At 40.8% G+C, this 15,286-nt stretch overlaps 1 long non-coding RNA gene across 1 annotated transcript; it reads right to left on the reverse strand.

Moving 5' to 3' along the window:
- Positions 1-10,393: 10,393 nt before the first annotated feature.
- LOC141940201 (uncharacterized) lies at positions 10,394-14,998 on the reverse strand. Its single transcript, XR_012627915.1, has 3 exons — positions 14,927-14,998; positions 11,056-11,145; positions 10,394-10,753 (listed from the first exon to the last, which is right to left on the reverse strand). It is a non-coding gene; the product is annotated as an uncharacterized LOC141940201 (long non-coding RNA).
- Positions 14,999-15,286: the final 288 nt, after the last annotated feature.

The following is a 15,286-nucleotide window of genomic DNA, read 5'->3' on the forward strand; positions in this document are numbered from 1 at the left end:
CATGCATATGTTTTCTACTTAGAACCAAAGAAAAATTCTTCATAACAGAAACTGAATTACCTCTCTGCCATTAACCATTACTATGTGAACATATCCAGGAGCATTTTGAGAACTTCTGGGAGAGAATTTTGCCTCTGGGTTTTATGCCTTCAAAACCTCAGTTTTCTGAATTTCTCCAAACACATACAGTTTCTCCTGAATAGCAGTTGGAAAAGCAGTCAGGTTCAATTGGCTGTATTGTCACCATTATCCTTTTCATCAAAGAACAGTTATGGTGGATTAAAAAAGTAATGTCACCATGTCACAAAGAAGGAAGGATAGCTCTTTGTTAAGTATGCCGCTGGGAAGGACCTCTCTGACTTTTAATGCCTCTTCAGGCCTTTCAGGCAATCAGTAGTTCCCTCCTGTGAGCCATGAACCTTTGCAGAAAGTCTTTCTGTCATAAGTAACCTTCTGCTTTCTATTTAGTGACCTTAATCTTCAAAATGACAGGGTATTTCCATGGCATGGAAAGCTTCCCTTACACACCCTTACCCAGCATGGAACAGCTCACATGAATAAGCGTATCATATTTAGGAAAATGGAAATACTTTCAAAGACCAGGTCTTAGCTTGATACTGCAAAAAGTAGTAATCTGTGTTGGAATAAAACAGATGGAAAATGGATATGAGCAGGACTCATGTTTCTCTTTTCAGCTGCAGTCAGGTTCCTTTGCAGTCAGGTTCATTTTCAGATAGTCAGTTGTTTTACAGTGACTGCTTCCATTCATCATGCTATATTGCATTAATATCCACAAGTTCCCAGATTTGTTTCATAATGCAAACCAGATTTTAAAGGATTTGTTTTGAGAACTACCACTTTTCCACTGGCAGTACAGAGAGCATCTTCACTCGTGTTGCTGACGACCTAATAACCTTACTGTAACCACAATATCTTTTTATTCACTGTAAGGTGAATAAGTTTTTAAAGCATTATAAGAGCTGGAAACAAAAAGTAGATCCAGAAAAATTCAGTCAACAAGTCCTCAGCAGACTGTTGGAGGACTCCAGACTACAGATTGAGATAAATTGATTCAAACTGCATTTATATAAATTTTTATATAAGGATGTTTTATAAATATAACTATAGAAAAGCAACATCCATGACACCATCTTCTGTCAGTGTCAGCTTCCATACCAGAGTTGCAGAAATAGTTTCCTTTTGCTTAAATTTCTTTTTAAAAACAAAACCATCAGAGATGATGTAATAGCAGAATGGTATGGTTCAGGGAATAAGTAATGGCATGCAGAGCTTTCACTTCAAGAACATAAGTTCAGGTTCTGCCCAAGCCACTAGAGCCCTGCAAGTCCTGTTGTGGCTCCTCTAACAACCTATGGAAATGAGTTCTTTTTCCAAATCAAATTACTTTGGGTTTATTTTCCAAATCCGGGGGATATGTTCACATCACAAATAACATCAGGATGGCAGAGAATCTTCTTATTTTTAGCAGAAAGGTCAATGATTAGATGAGATTAAAACTGATGTATCCTCATTCATTTTGGGTTTTCCTCCTCTGTCAGGATGCCAGTGCAGATAGGTTCTCCTGGTCAGTTCTTCCAGAGTGGTCACCCTGTTATAGGTTCCCAAGGCCAAAAGAGGGACCAACTGTCATGGTTTGAACTTGGCTGGCAGCCAAACACCATGCAGCCAGTCACTCACCTTCCCACCCTGCCCAGAGAATGGGTGAGAGAACTGGAGGGACAACAGAGACTCTGTCCCAGCCAAAATCCAGGTCCAGTGCTCTGGCTGTGCCCTCTCCCAGCTCAAGAAAAATTAACTCTATCCCAGCAGAAACCAGAACAGGCTCCACCCCTTATTCCATACCATTTACACCATGTTCAGGTTCAAAATACATTCTAAGTAATTACTATCCCTTTCCGTGGTCTCAGATGTATATACACAGATATCATTCTCTTAGTCTTTGGGCCATCCCTCCAAAATACGTAGTGAGTTCATTTAGTCCATACCTTCAGGTTCCATTTGCCATGGCAGTCTTTTAAGGCATGAGGGATCAGGTGGAGTTGGGTCAGTCAGTGGAGCAGGTGACCTTGGATGCAGCAGGGGGGTGGCATGTAGTCTCTGTTACAATTGGAGCTTGTAGCTGATATATCTGGCGCAGTCCATGCTCACACTCTGCAGGATGAAGATGTTGATCTCAAGGACGGTGCTGGGCACCAATTGCTGAAATCAGTCCTGACCCTATCAAAGTTCATCTTTTTAATTAATGTGATGCCATTAGTATAATATGTATCAATCATAGCAATGACAACATGCAATAACAGGGTTATTTGGCAATTAGCATCATATTGTTCAATTTATTGGCTATTTTCACCTAAAATCAAATCCCCTTGAGGCACACATCAGACTTCCCTGTCTTTCTGCAATTAGGGGGCACATCTGAAGCTCTGGACCTGGATTTCAGCTGGGATAGAGTTAACTTTCCTTGAGCTGGTAGGGGGCTCAGACAGAGTGCTGGGCCCAGATTGGCCATTGGAGTGATCCATATCATGTGACATTATGCTCAGTATATAAAGGAGACAGGTTCCCTCTCGCTTCCAGGTTTGTGAGAGCAGGTTCTTCTTTCTTTCAGGATTTCTGGCAGGGAGCACTCTGGGTATCGGTTGGCAGGTGGTGAGCAATTGCTTGTGAATTACCCGTTTGTACTTTCTATTATTATTATTATTGTTGTTTTGTTTTGTTACAAACATTAAACTGTTTTTTATCTCAACCTATAAGTCTCCTTTGTCCCTCCAGTTCTCTCACCCATTCCCCGGGCTGGTGGGGGAGAGTGAGCAACTGGCTGTGTCATGTTTGGCTGCCAACCGACTTCAAACCACAACACCAATCAAAGCACTTAGTGAGAGGTCAGGATCTGAATTTTCAGATCAGTTCAGAAAGAAGTCAGTGAGGAAAGGAGCATAACCCATTTTGAACTAGAGCTGTGTCACAACGAATATTTCTGACCTCAGAAGACAGAGCTGCCACACAGTCCAGTGTGTACACAGAATTGTGCACATTTCAGAATGTGAGTAAGGGTTCCTGTGCTGCATGTTTAATGCAGTTTATACCAGGGTGATCAAAAGTCATTTTAAGGAGGAGAAGTTACAGTGCCCAGCAATATTCACTTGATATCCCTTAACAGCAAAGAGGAGCAGAAGGTCTTGAAATCTATCTTTAAACTGAAAAGTTCACCTTCATTTCTCATCTCTATTATTTCACAAAAAATCTTAATTAGATCTACCAGTTTACATGTAAAGCAGTTTACCTGAGCACACTCCAAAATGGACTTTCTGCCCACACCAGTAATGACTATGGAGCAAAACATGACACTTCAGAACCAACCTGAAAACTGAAATTCAAGACTTTTGGTGTATGCCAATGCCATTAGTAACAACTTTGTTTTCAGTATTTTTTCCAGAAAGGGTTCAACTCCTCTGTCACCTTTTTAATTTTTGTAGCCTTTTTCACAAGTAAAAACTGGATGCTGAATGTCATACATTTTTCAGAAGTTAAAAATTTTGCACCCACTTTGCTGCAGTTCTCCCTACGTTGTGGCAGGGGAAAAGTTACAATACAGTATGGTCAGATCAGTAGTAGGTACCTACAGCTGCTCCTGGATTTGCATGGTGTGACTGATCTGCATTTTCTCTGATCCTTCTGATGTTTCTTCAACAAGTGCATGGTCTTAACATTGATACTATTTGCCCCTATACCAACCAGTAGCACATTGCAAGTTGCCTGAACATCCATGTTCTGGTTTTGGCAAATAAGTGGTATTTTCTTAGTGAGACAGGGTTTTTTCCCATCATGTATTACACTCTTACTCTATCTAGCAGAAATGGAAAACAATGATTTACAGGTGTCTTCAAAATTCCCACAGGGAGTTGTTTTATGGTTTCAGGTATGCACAAAAAAGTATGGTTGTGAACTACATTATCTAACTCAAGAGAGTAATAAAGATAAATTCACTTTTAATAGAGCTTGGTAACTCTCTTTAAAGCATTACTTCAAGAGTTAACCATCATTACTGGAGTTTAAAGTCAAGTGAAGAAGGAGCTTTGTCTTGCAATGCAAGGTACACTCACATTCTCAAAACTATCCTTCCTTAATGCATTTTTTCCCTTAAGGTCAGATGGAAGAAAAGGGGATAATCTGCCCGTTAAAAGCATCTCACCAAATACAGATGGTCTGAAAGCATCATCTGGGATTCACCTCCTTTGTGTAAGGATGCTCTGTAATAACAAGCACCTTTAAGGTATCAAAGGAGAGTGCTTTGACCCACATTATACAATCAAGAACTCTTCAGATATTGTTTCTACCTTGCAACTTTATTTTTTTCTCTAATTTTAGTTACTTCTAACGGGCAAGTCATAAAGTTTGTCAAAATATGCTCTCCAGAGAGGTCTGTTCTATAGACATTTTGTCGGCAAAGCTCCTTCAGTCAACACTCAGCAGCATTAGCCAACATACAATTTCCAGTTCTTCAGTGAAACCCTTATCTTTTGAAATTAGTTTCACCATTGCCACCAAGTAACTGCAGATCTACCTCCATTCTGTTCTGCTGGCATAGGCAGAGATGTTGCACCTACACCATCAGGGAGGAGCTGGAGGGGATCTGGGGAAACAAACCAGGATCTGAGGTGGTGGACTTCACACAACCAGGGCAGGGCCCCCCAGTAAGGTGCAGTCCCAAGCACCTGCACAGTGCCAGGACAGCGATAGTAAAGGCTCAGTTGAGCATCCTGGATGAGGCTGGTAGTTAGTCAGGTTTGGGGTCCATCCAGGGAGTCCAGTCAATAAATATAGACAATAAGACACATAACAGTAACCTGTCCCACCTAGTGGTCCATGACAGATGAGAAGAAATGCATTGAATAGATCCATGGGGGTTAGAAATACATCAAGCTTGTGCTTGCCACTGAAATAACAACATGTACATGCTGAGTTTTGTAAAGGCCTTGGAAAGCCCAGAATACAGTGAGTAAGAAAGTCAGTGCTGAGTAATGGAGAAGATGACATGGTAGTCCTACCAGAAGGCAAAAGAACACAGCTTCAAGACTGGCATCTCTCATTGCGGTCCACCTAACACAAGGGTAAACCATTATCTAGAAGAGCTATAAACACCTTTTAACCTTCAATGAAGAGAAATCCGGAACTGAAAAAGAAGGGGGATCACAGAATACGAGGACACAGACCAACTCAGACCAATCAATAAGGAGCTATGCTGTGCTATGCATTTCTAAAGATTTGAGTATCCATTTTATTTTTATAATTTTTTCTTCCATTCAAAAGCACACCAACTTCATTCTTGTTACATTCTGATTTTAATTTGTCCCTCAGCAGTGCAACCCTGACATAAGATCCTTATCTGTAAAGAAAATGCAGCAGAACTTCGCCCACACAAGTTTTCAACTGCTGTTTAATCCCAGCCTGCAGCAAATTGTCCGACTCCAACTCCACTGCCTCACCAGGGAAATTCCAGGGCAGCACTCAGACTGAGAGCAGGGGTATGGAAGGAGGCAAAGGTTGAAGGAAAACTATCCTGTAATCTGAAATAAAGGGCTGATTTGAGGAGGAAATACATTTAGTCTTTTTGCCATGTCTGCTATAAATCAAGCCAGCTGGTGTTATCACTATGGTGGCTCATGATATAAGAAAACTTTTTTGCTGAGATCTTTGTGGACATGGTTATTTTTATTGGAAACAAAAAACTTGAACACAGATTATTATGAGTTATGTTTAAAATAGAATGAATGTTATTTGAGTCACTTCCAAATTAACATGATTGTTTAAAAATATATGAAGTGCTTCACTGAATTTTAATCTCTCTACTGCAAAAACAATTTTTAAAGATTACAGCCTTGCACATTTTTAGAAGGGTGTAATCACTCTAGCTAAAACATAAATTTCATACACCACAATAATTTTTAATCATTCTGCACTGCACATATACAGCATTCAAATGTCTCTTTCAAATGTCAAAATAAAATTAATATTTATCACCATACCTCTGAACTACCACATTTACAAAACTGAAGCTCGGGACATTTTTTACTAAGTCATCTAAGCCATTTTGTACGTTCTCAGTTAAATGGATTTTCTAGAGCTATTACTCTGCCTCAGGGACTCCCAGAATTTGTGAAGCACTTTACGGCTTGTTTCTCTACATTCTTCAGGAAAAATCACTCAGGTCAAGTCAAGAAGGGGTTCCCAGTTCCAGAGGTGGCATTTCTATGTTGCTATCGTGCTATAAATAAAGCCATAAGAATAACTGACATTGCTGAACCTTACACACACAGAAAGTAGCACCTGAGCAAATACATAAAATTAAACAGAGGTGAATCATGCAAAAACCAAAATCTTTGGCTTTGACACCTTCAGGGCATGGGGGAAGTTCACGGTAGCGGGGAGGGATCTTTAACAACAGCAGTTCCCCAGCAGGCCAGAATAAAGGCCAGATCCTCAATACCTTCCAGTTTGGGGAAAAAGGTAGCTCCAGATGAGAACTTCATGAGCTCAGACCCCCCTGGAAAAGTATCAGAAAGACCTGTGGGATCTTGTCAGAGAGAGAAGGTGTTCCCAGTCCCTACTGCAAACCAAACATTACAGAGTTTCAAACTTGGGTTTCTGACTTTCCGGATGTAGATCATGGAGAGGGAGGAGGTCCCTATACACTTCTCTCTGCAACTCTTTTGGGTGATACCTTCCCTGTCAGGCAGGCTGTAACAGATCAGGTCTCTCTAGAGAGATGTGCAAGGGGTTTTGTGTATCCACCATGACCTGTGTGCTGAGTTTCTTAGACCTCACAGGATTTTTTTGACTGTGTTCACACTCTGCAGCCAAACCTCAGGCATGTAGGAGACTTCAGTGGGAGAAACCAAAAATCATGCCTAAATGTGTTTATGATATTATCCCTGTGTCATTTGGAAGGACAAAATGAACACGTCCACTAGTATCGGCACTCCTAAATCACTTCACCACCTTTGAAAAATCCCACCCTTCCACAAAAACACTAGCTGACAGAGATCATGTTGTCAAGCAGTCTGCACCAAATAAAAATCTAAACAGATATAATGTAATTGTTTGTAACTGCCCATAAACCAATTAATCTGGATTTAGATCTCTAGGATAACAAACAATGCATAAAAAGAGCAAAATTATAGGTGCTCCTGCCATGGTGCACCAGGGAGGAGGGGGAGAAAGAAGCTCCTTTTACTGTTTTGAACTCAGTCGACTGGCAGCAGCTATTTGGTTGATGTGTACAAAGCACTGCCAGCAGTTTTTACTGGCCATTGTTTTACAACAGGAGCCCCTAACACCTCACAGCACCAGTACTAGGGGGTGTTGGCTGCCTTTTTATAGATGTAGCAAGATCCTGGCATTTGTTACATCCCTGTACACTGCACTGCTGAGGCTGTTATACTTTGTTCAGTCAGGAAGGCAGACAAAGTCTGCATAAAAATGGGAATTAATAATCTTCTAACTGCACTTCTGATCATTCTGGGTTTATCTTCTGTGAACAGTTTAAACAAATGAGTGTGACTGGAGGGACTGTTCTCAGAAACCATGATGCCCATAAACACTGGCTGTCCCACTGGAAGCAGAGTTACTGCTCATGCAGTGTGGCAGCACAAACAAATAACATTGCTCGATATGTCAGGCTAGGCTGGAAAAACCTCCACTGTCCCTCCATAAATGTTCCTTCCAGGAGAAGAATACTCCTCTGAAATTATTCTGGCAATGATTCGTTATAGCCAAGACTCTCAAGGAAGTCCGTCTCTATCTGCAGACAAGGTGCATAGTGAGCCCTGCTTGTTGTGACATGACCTTGCTCATGCAGCTCCTGGCAAACAAGCAGCACTGTCACACTATAATTATACAAGCACACAAAACTGCCATACCAAATGTCCCAGAAAGCTCTGCTGCTTTGCTGATGTCAGCACAAGGAGCCAAAAGCCATAATTAACTTTTGACTGAACCTTGGTCAGACTGAATGGATATAGTCCATGGGCAGTGCCTGCGCTGGGAACTCTGCCAAACCTGCAAGTTCCTACAGGGAAGAGAAGCATCACTTCATGGTTATCCCTGCCCTCATGCCCTCTCCCCGCGTATTTGCTGCCCTCTCTTGTCCAGGGCAGGAGGCTGAGCTAGTCTTTGTCTTTCCTCAGTGTGGTTTCTCTTTCTTTCTAGGCATTTTAATAAGAATTTCTAAAAAATCCCAGCAACATCTAAGCAAGGTAGCTCAAAGCATTAACAAGTCACAGGAGAGAAGGGGAAATTCCTCCCCTCAAAGCTGATCACTACCCAAAATTGTTCTGTTCTTCTGGGTAAACTCCAGTGGAGTTTGGGGTCCTATGAGATGGACACGAGCTGCCTCGAGAGGGACAGAGACTAGAAATGACTGCTCACGGTCTATCACACTGACCCGGTAACCCAAGCAAAAATTAGACTAGAAACTTGGCAGGGAAAAACTGCATCTTGTGTTTCTTCTGTTAAACACGGTATATTATTAGCATTATGTTAATTTGGGTCACCTAAATGGGCTCGACATAATTTAATGAATTACTTAATAAAAGATTGAACTTGGCTGGGTGTCAGTCAGCCAGTAAAACAGTAATTGACTGATATCCAGGGAAACAAGACTCTCTAGAGTGGGGGAACCCATCACGGGGTTATGATGCCGAACTAGCTTTGTTAGACAAAGATGAAGCTTTTGGCAGCAGGCATTCATGGTTTCAGATTCAAGGTCCCAAGTTCAGTCTCTGCCGTCAGTGATCTTCCCAGGGGTGTTCTGTTGCATGCAGACAAAGAAACGCATGAGCTGAATAAATTATTAATTAAAAAACATTTGTTCAGCTCTGTGCAGACACAATGCCTCTCTCCCCTAGAGCAAATGTCTTACTCTCAAATCAATCCAAAGTGCCAGGAGAAATGGATGATAGTTTCACTTACCTCTGGTCTACTTCAAGAAGAGTGAATGGGGCTGATTAAATGTGCACTGTCGCCAGAAAAGACTAGTATTTACTTTCACAGAATCACAGAATCATCTAGGTTAGAAAAGACCTTGAAGATCATCTAGTCCAACCATTAATCTAACACTGACCATTCTCAACTACACCATATCCCTCAGCGCTATGTCAACTTGACTCTTAAACACCTCCAGGGATGGGGACTCCACCACTGCCCTGGGCAGCCCATTCTAATGCCTAACAACCCGTTCTGTAAAGAAATGCTTCCTAATATCCAGTCTAAACCTTCCTTGGTGCAAATTGAGGCCATTCCCTCTTGTCCTATCGTTTGTTACTTGGTTAAAGAGACTCATCCCCAGCTCTCTGCAACCTCCTTTCAGGTAGCTGTAGAGGGCGATGAGGTCTCCCCTCAGCCTCCTCTTCTCCAGACTAAACAACTCCAGTTCCCTCAGCCGCTCCTCGTACGACATGTGCTCCTGACCCTTCACCAGCTTCGTTGCCCTTCTCTGGACACGCTCGAGTAATTCAATGTCCTTTTTGTAGTGAGGGGCCCAAAACTGAACACAGTCATCAAGGTGCAGCCTCACCAGTGCCGAGTACAGGGGTAAGATCACTTCCCTGTCCCTGCTGGCCACACTATTTCTGATACAAGCCAGGATGCCATTGGCCTTCTTGGCCACCTGGGCACACTGCTGGCTCATGTTAGGCTGGCTGTCAATCAACACCCCCAGGTCCCTCTCTGACTGGCAGCTCTCCAGCCACTCCTCCCCAAGCCTGTAGCTCTGCTGGGGGTTGTTGTGGCCCAAGTGCAGCACCCGGCATTTGGCCTTATTGAAGCTCATACAGTTGGCCTTAGCCCATCGCTCCAGCCTGTCCAGGTCTCTCTGCAGAGCCTCCCTACCCTCGAGCAGATCAACACTCCCACCCATCTTAGTGTCATCTGCAAACTTACTGAGGGTGCACTCGATACCCTCGTCTGGATCATTGATAAAGATGTTAAACAGGAGTGGTCCCAAAACCGAGCCCTGGGGGACACCACTCGTGACCGGCCGCCAACTGGATTTAACTCCATTCACCACAACTCTTTGGGCCCGGCCATCTGGCCAGTTTTTTACCCAGCAAAGCGTGTGCCCATCCAAGCCTCGAGCAGACAGTTTTGCCAGGAGAATGCTGTGGGAAACGGTGTCAAAAGCCTTTTTTGTTTCTAAAGATTTCTTTAGAAATTTCTAAAGATTTGAGTATCCATTTTATTTTTATAATTTTTTCTTCCATTCAAAAGCACACCAACTTCATTCTTGTTACATTCTGATTTTAATTTGTCCCTCAGCAGTGCAACCCTGACATAAGATCCTTATCTGTAAAGAAAATGCAGCAGAACTTCGCCCACACAAGTTTTCAACTGCTGTTTAATCCCAGCCTGCAGCAAATTGTCCGACTCCAACTCCACTGCCTCACGTGCAACCTAAAGTCAAGGTAGACAAAATCCAAAGCCTTTCCCTCATCCAATAAACAGGTCACCCTGTCGTAGAAGGAGATCAGGTTTGTCAAGCAGGACCTGTCTTTCATAAACTCATGCTGACTGGGCCTGATCATCTGGTTGTCCCACATGTGTTGTGTGATGGTACTCTGGATGAGCTGCTCCATAAGTTTCCCGGGCACCAACGTCAAGCTGACAGGCCTGTAATTTCCCGGATCATCTTTCCAACCCTTCTTATATATGGGCATCACATTAGCCCATTTCCAATCTGTCGGGAGAACAAAACTTTAAAAACAAACAAACTTTAAAAACAAACAATACTTTAAAAACAAACAAACAAAAACAGAACAAACCCAAAACCCAATAAAACAATGAGGCAGGAAGACTCTTTTTATTTTAAACCTTCAGAGATACAATTTTTCTACAACTTTTTTTTTTTCATTTGTCTGTATAGACACCTTGTCCTTGAGGAACAGTTATGACAAATGCATACCACAGTACAGGTTTTTTTTTGTTCATTAATTTAGTTGCAAAACCACGTGGAAAAAAAAGAATAGTTATTTCACTTACTGTAACCTCCCTCTTCAAGACATCTTGTAGATTCTTCTCTTTGTATAGACGGGCTTTTATATACAAAAGATCAGGTTTTGTGGCCAAAGGCTGTTGGCAATAAAATATCAGCAGTCAATGTACACCAAATGTTGCCATTACTGTAAACTAATAACAAGTTTTTACCCCTTAGCTGGTTGTCAATACTGCTTCACTTCTGGGATGGGTTTCCTTCAACCAGATGTAGACATTTTTATCTGAGCTGGTCATCCCAGGCTCCCTTTAAACTTACAAAAAAGGAAAAAGCACTTTTGGCATACAGCTCCTTTCAGATCCATTTTACTAAGCATGTAGGCCTTTACTGCTGAGCCATCATGACTACTTCTAAAGTCAGTGGAGAGGTGTACCTCCATAAGGGGAATATTGCCACCTACTGCCAGGAAAATGCCTTAGAATTAACTGAAAATAAAATAATTTTATTTACAATAGAAAATTTTAAAATATATTTGTCTTTTTATTTTGATTTGAAATAAAAATAAATTTTGAGATTGCTGCAAAATATATTCTCTGATTTGTTTGGTTTTAAAAATTATGTGTGTCAGTTTCTGAAATTCCTTCTGAATTTTGTTTTAATTTCTATGTTTTCACTGTTCTACATGAGGTCGTGCCATGTTAACAGAAGGTCATGTCAGCAACATTGAGGCTAAAGCTCCAGATGTCCCTTCCAACACAAGTTTTTTTGCGATCAGTATGCAGTAGTCACTACTATATTTTAATATCTCAAATCCTAAAAGGTGTATCAATCTGAATTGATCAACATTAAGTTTATTTAATATGACAATTTTTAAACAGTATTTCATGAATGTCTAGAGAGACAGCAGTGTCACACATGAAAAAATTTAAAATTCAGAGCCCTCTGCTTTCTCTTGTCATTCTATCATACCCAAGAGGGAGGTGAGCAATTAAATATTAGACAAAGTGAAAAGTTTTATTTGCTTTTCTTTGTTCATGCTTGACTTCCTTCTTTGCTATTCCTGCTTTCTGCTCATGTTTCTGCTTGCTGTATTTGAAATTAATTGAGGATCCTCATGGACAATCACTTAAAAAGGAATGCCTCCTTGCTGAACAATAATTTCTGAAGTCCACATTGCCGTTGGACAGGTCACCTTAACTTCTTTTTCCTGGATAAAATCATAAAATTCAAAGGAATCTTTCATATACATCAACTGTATGGTGTTAGTTTGTTTTACTATGAGCTAAGACTTTTAAATCTGTAAAATCATTTGAGGGTATATTGAAGAGAAGTTTGATTGCCCTTTATCTTTGTCACACCACTTGCATATGTTTCTAGAAAATACTCAGGGATATTCCTAAAATAGTAAATTATAAGCAATAGCTGTACAACGGTTGTGGGATGAAAATTTCTAGTTCAATTAACTGTGTTTTTGTTATACACATCTAACTGTTACACATATCCTGCCAGGACTGCAAGACACATGAAACCCTAACAAAATTAACAGCATATTGAACCTGAATGTTCCTAGCAAACTTTTCACATATATTGAAATAAGACTGAAAGCGCTGAAGTGAAAGAAAAGCTATGTTGCTGTTTAAAGTAAATATGAAAAGCAAATCACCAGTAAAATATACAGAAAAAAAATATTGAAATCTAGCTGGAAGACAGACATATGCCTCTTTTCTAAACTGATAATTTTGCCATCTCTCATTTTGGTACTGGATTCCTGTCTAGACCTCAGACAAGAGGCTTGCTGATTACCCAGTTTGGGACAAATTAGGAGATGAGGTCCATTGTGCTACACAAAAGATTTTATTTATGGCTCTGCAGATGGCTAAGAGCAAAATAGTCAGAGGCAGTATACAGGCCATCCCACCTTCCCAAAATTTCTGTCCATAATAAGCGCTAATTTCCCAGGAAGTTTTCTAGTCTTCAGTTTACTCCACAAAAATAATAAAGCATAAATCAAGTTTTCTGTTGTCTGAAGGTTTTTTTCCTGTCATCTGAAGGACTTTTTCCTTCATGGAACACTATGCAACAATATTGTAAAACCACAGATGTTTAGGAACTAAAATATCATTGCAACAACAAACCATTTCTTGAAAGACTAAAAGCTTGCTCACTGTCTAAATGAGAGACTATTGCAAGATTTATCTGGTGACATTTGGTGGCCAATTCTACCAGTTTTCCCTGGATCATTTTTCACCTGCCAGTAATAAGAATATGACAATATCTCCATGTATTTCTCCTTAATTATTGGACAAAAGCCTGAAATAAACAGGAAGAGTCACTGGAATACAACATATAATCATTCTGACATGCATCCTATACCACGAGAGCCAGGATAATGTATTTTGAATGCATTAATCATAAATATTTAAGATAATTAAGAATGCTCGCTGGTGATCCTCCTAAATACAATTGTTTCTTGCATAAGCTCCTCAGCAAATTCAATAGATTGTTTAAGCAACATCTGAACCATGTAAGTGGATGACATATTTTTGTATGCATCCTTAGCACCAATAATATACAGCTAATGCATCATATTCAGTAAAATGGCTTTAAGTGATAACAGGTGTTTAGCATAATGGAAACTGCTGCTAGTTGGTCAACACATAAATTAATTTTGTTATTTACAGAACCAGATGGTCAATTCTAGAGCACCAGCATGGATAAAATTAATAAGCCTCCTCACTGCAGAACATGACATCTCGTCTGTAGTTTTACCAGTTTCTAATTCCAGCTACCATGTGAATTGCAAGAGTACCCCTCTGACAGAAAGATTAACTGACTTACTCTCTGCCCAAGAATACTATATCATATATCATCAACTAAAAGCAGCTAAAGGTCATACAAATGAACTTCATGAGACATTAAGAGAAGTGGTAAGAAACAATAATGTTGTGCTTTTCCATTCTTGTACTCTGTGCTGCTTACAGCATCAGTATGATTTGCTATTATTTTCTTCCTGCTTTCTTTCTTGTAGCAATGGCTTGATATTGCAGAAAATGCAATTTAGCTACAGAGCTCAACTGTTAAGCATTCTAAGAGATTGTTTTGTTGTGATATAATGTTAAGTTTTTCTTCAAAAGCCCTATTTGAGAATCTCATGATGTAATTTAATCTGTGATTCAGAAGAACCTTTTTTTTTCTATCCATGGTCAAAGCTCATTCAGATGAAATCAGGCAGTTACACATGCACACAGGACTAAGAAATCCCACTTATCTGGATTTTCTGAACCAAAAGGAGTGGCAAAGACCTCTGGCACTACAGCGACACTCCTCGGGGTAACACGCTGTGCCCAGGCTCCCACTTGCTGCATGCATAGGACGTGCACAGCAAACATGGTGCAGCTGGTGCACGTCAGACCCAGCGCACTCCAGCTGTAAAACTCATGCATGTGCACACTACAAACACCCAACAGCAACTCATGCCACATTGCCAGGCAGTTGGAAATCCTGAGCTGCCACCCCCTTATCCTTAGATTGCACTTGGACAAAGTCCAAAGGCAGCAAACGAAGCCACTTCTGGGAAGCCCAGGCACAGAGTAGCCCTGCACACACTTGCAGCAAGACATATCTTACTGCAGAAAGAACTGTATCTGCCTCCTTTGGACATGTCTCTCCTTGTCTGGGACTCTCTTCCAGTGTTCTGCACAGCACTGGTTGGTCTGCCCAGCGATGGAGTGACAAGGTGGCAAAGAGGAAGGCTGAGCATGCTCACAGCCCTTGCAAACTGCAGAGAGGCTCCTCAACCCATGCCTATTTCTGCAGGACCTCTCCTCCCATGTGCCCTATGCATTCCTGTTACATACATTAAGGTTATATTAATTTATGCATGCTAGAAAGAAATAATAGTTGATAACAGTTTAGTACCTCAGGTTTTCACCAGAGCAGGTCCCTTTGATGAATGCAGACAAAAGTCCAATCACTGCACACTGTGCATCTTTGACACTCTTCTTATCCAGTTCAGCTGGCTTAAATTGAAGGAAAAGATAACAAATATAAGTATAGATTCAATTGTAATCTATAAACATTCAGACCTTATCCAGAACTTGAATTTCGTGTTTCCTTTTCCGTGTGCATCAAGAATGCTTTTTTTTTTCCCCCCTTCACTACTAGGAGGTTATGTTTTAAAAATGCAAAACCTTCAGTGACTTACTGAGAACTGTTGTGCACATATGAACTAGTTTTGGAATTCAAGTTGCATATCTGGAAGCTACATGTCACACTGAA

This window comes from Strix uralensis, chromosome 2, assembly GCF_047716275.1.
Source record: "Strix uralensis isolate ZFMK-TIS-50842 chromosome 2, bStrUra1, whole genome shotgun sequence".
NCBI classification, from domain to species: Eukaryota; Metazoa; Chordata; class Aves; order Strigiformes; family Strigidae; genus Strix; species Strix uralensis.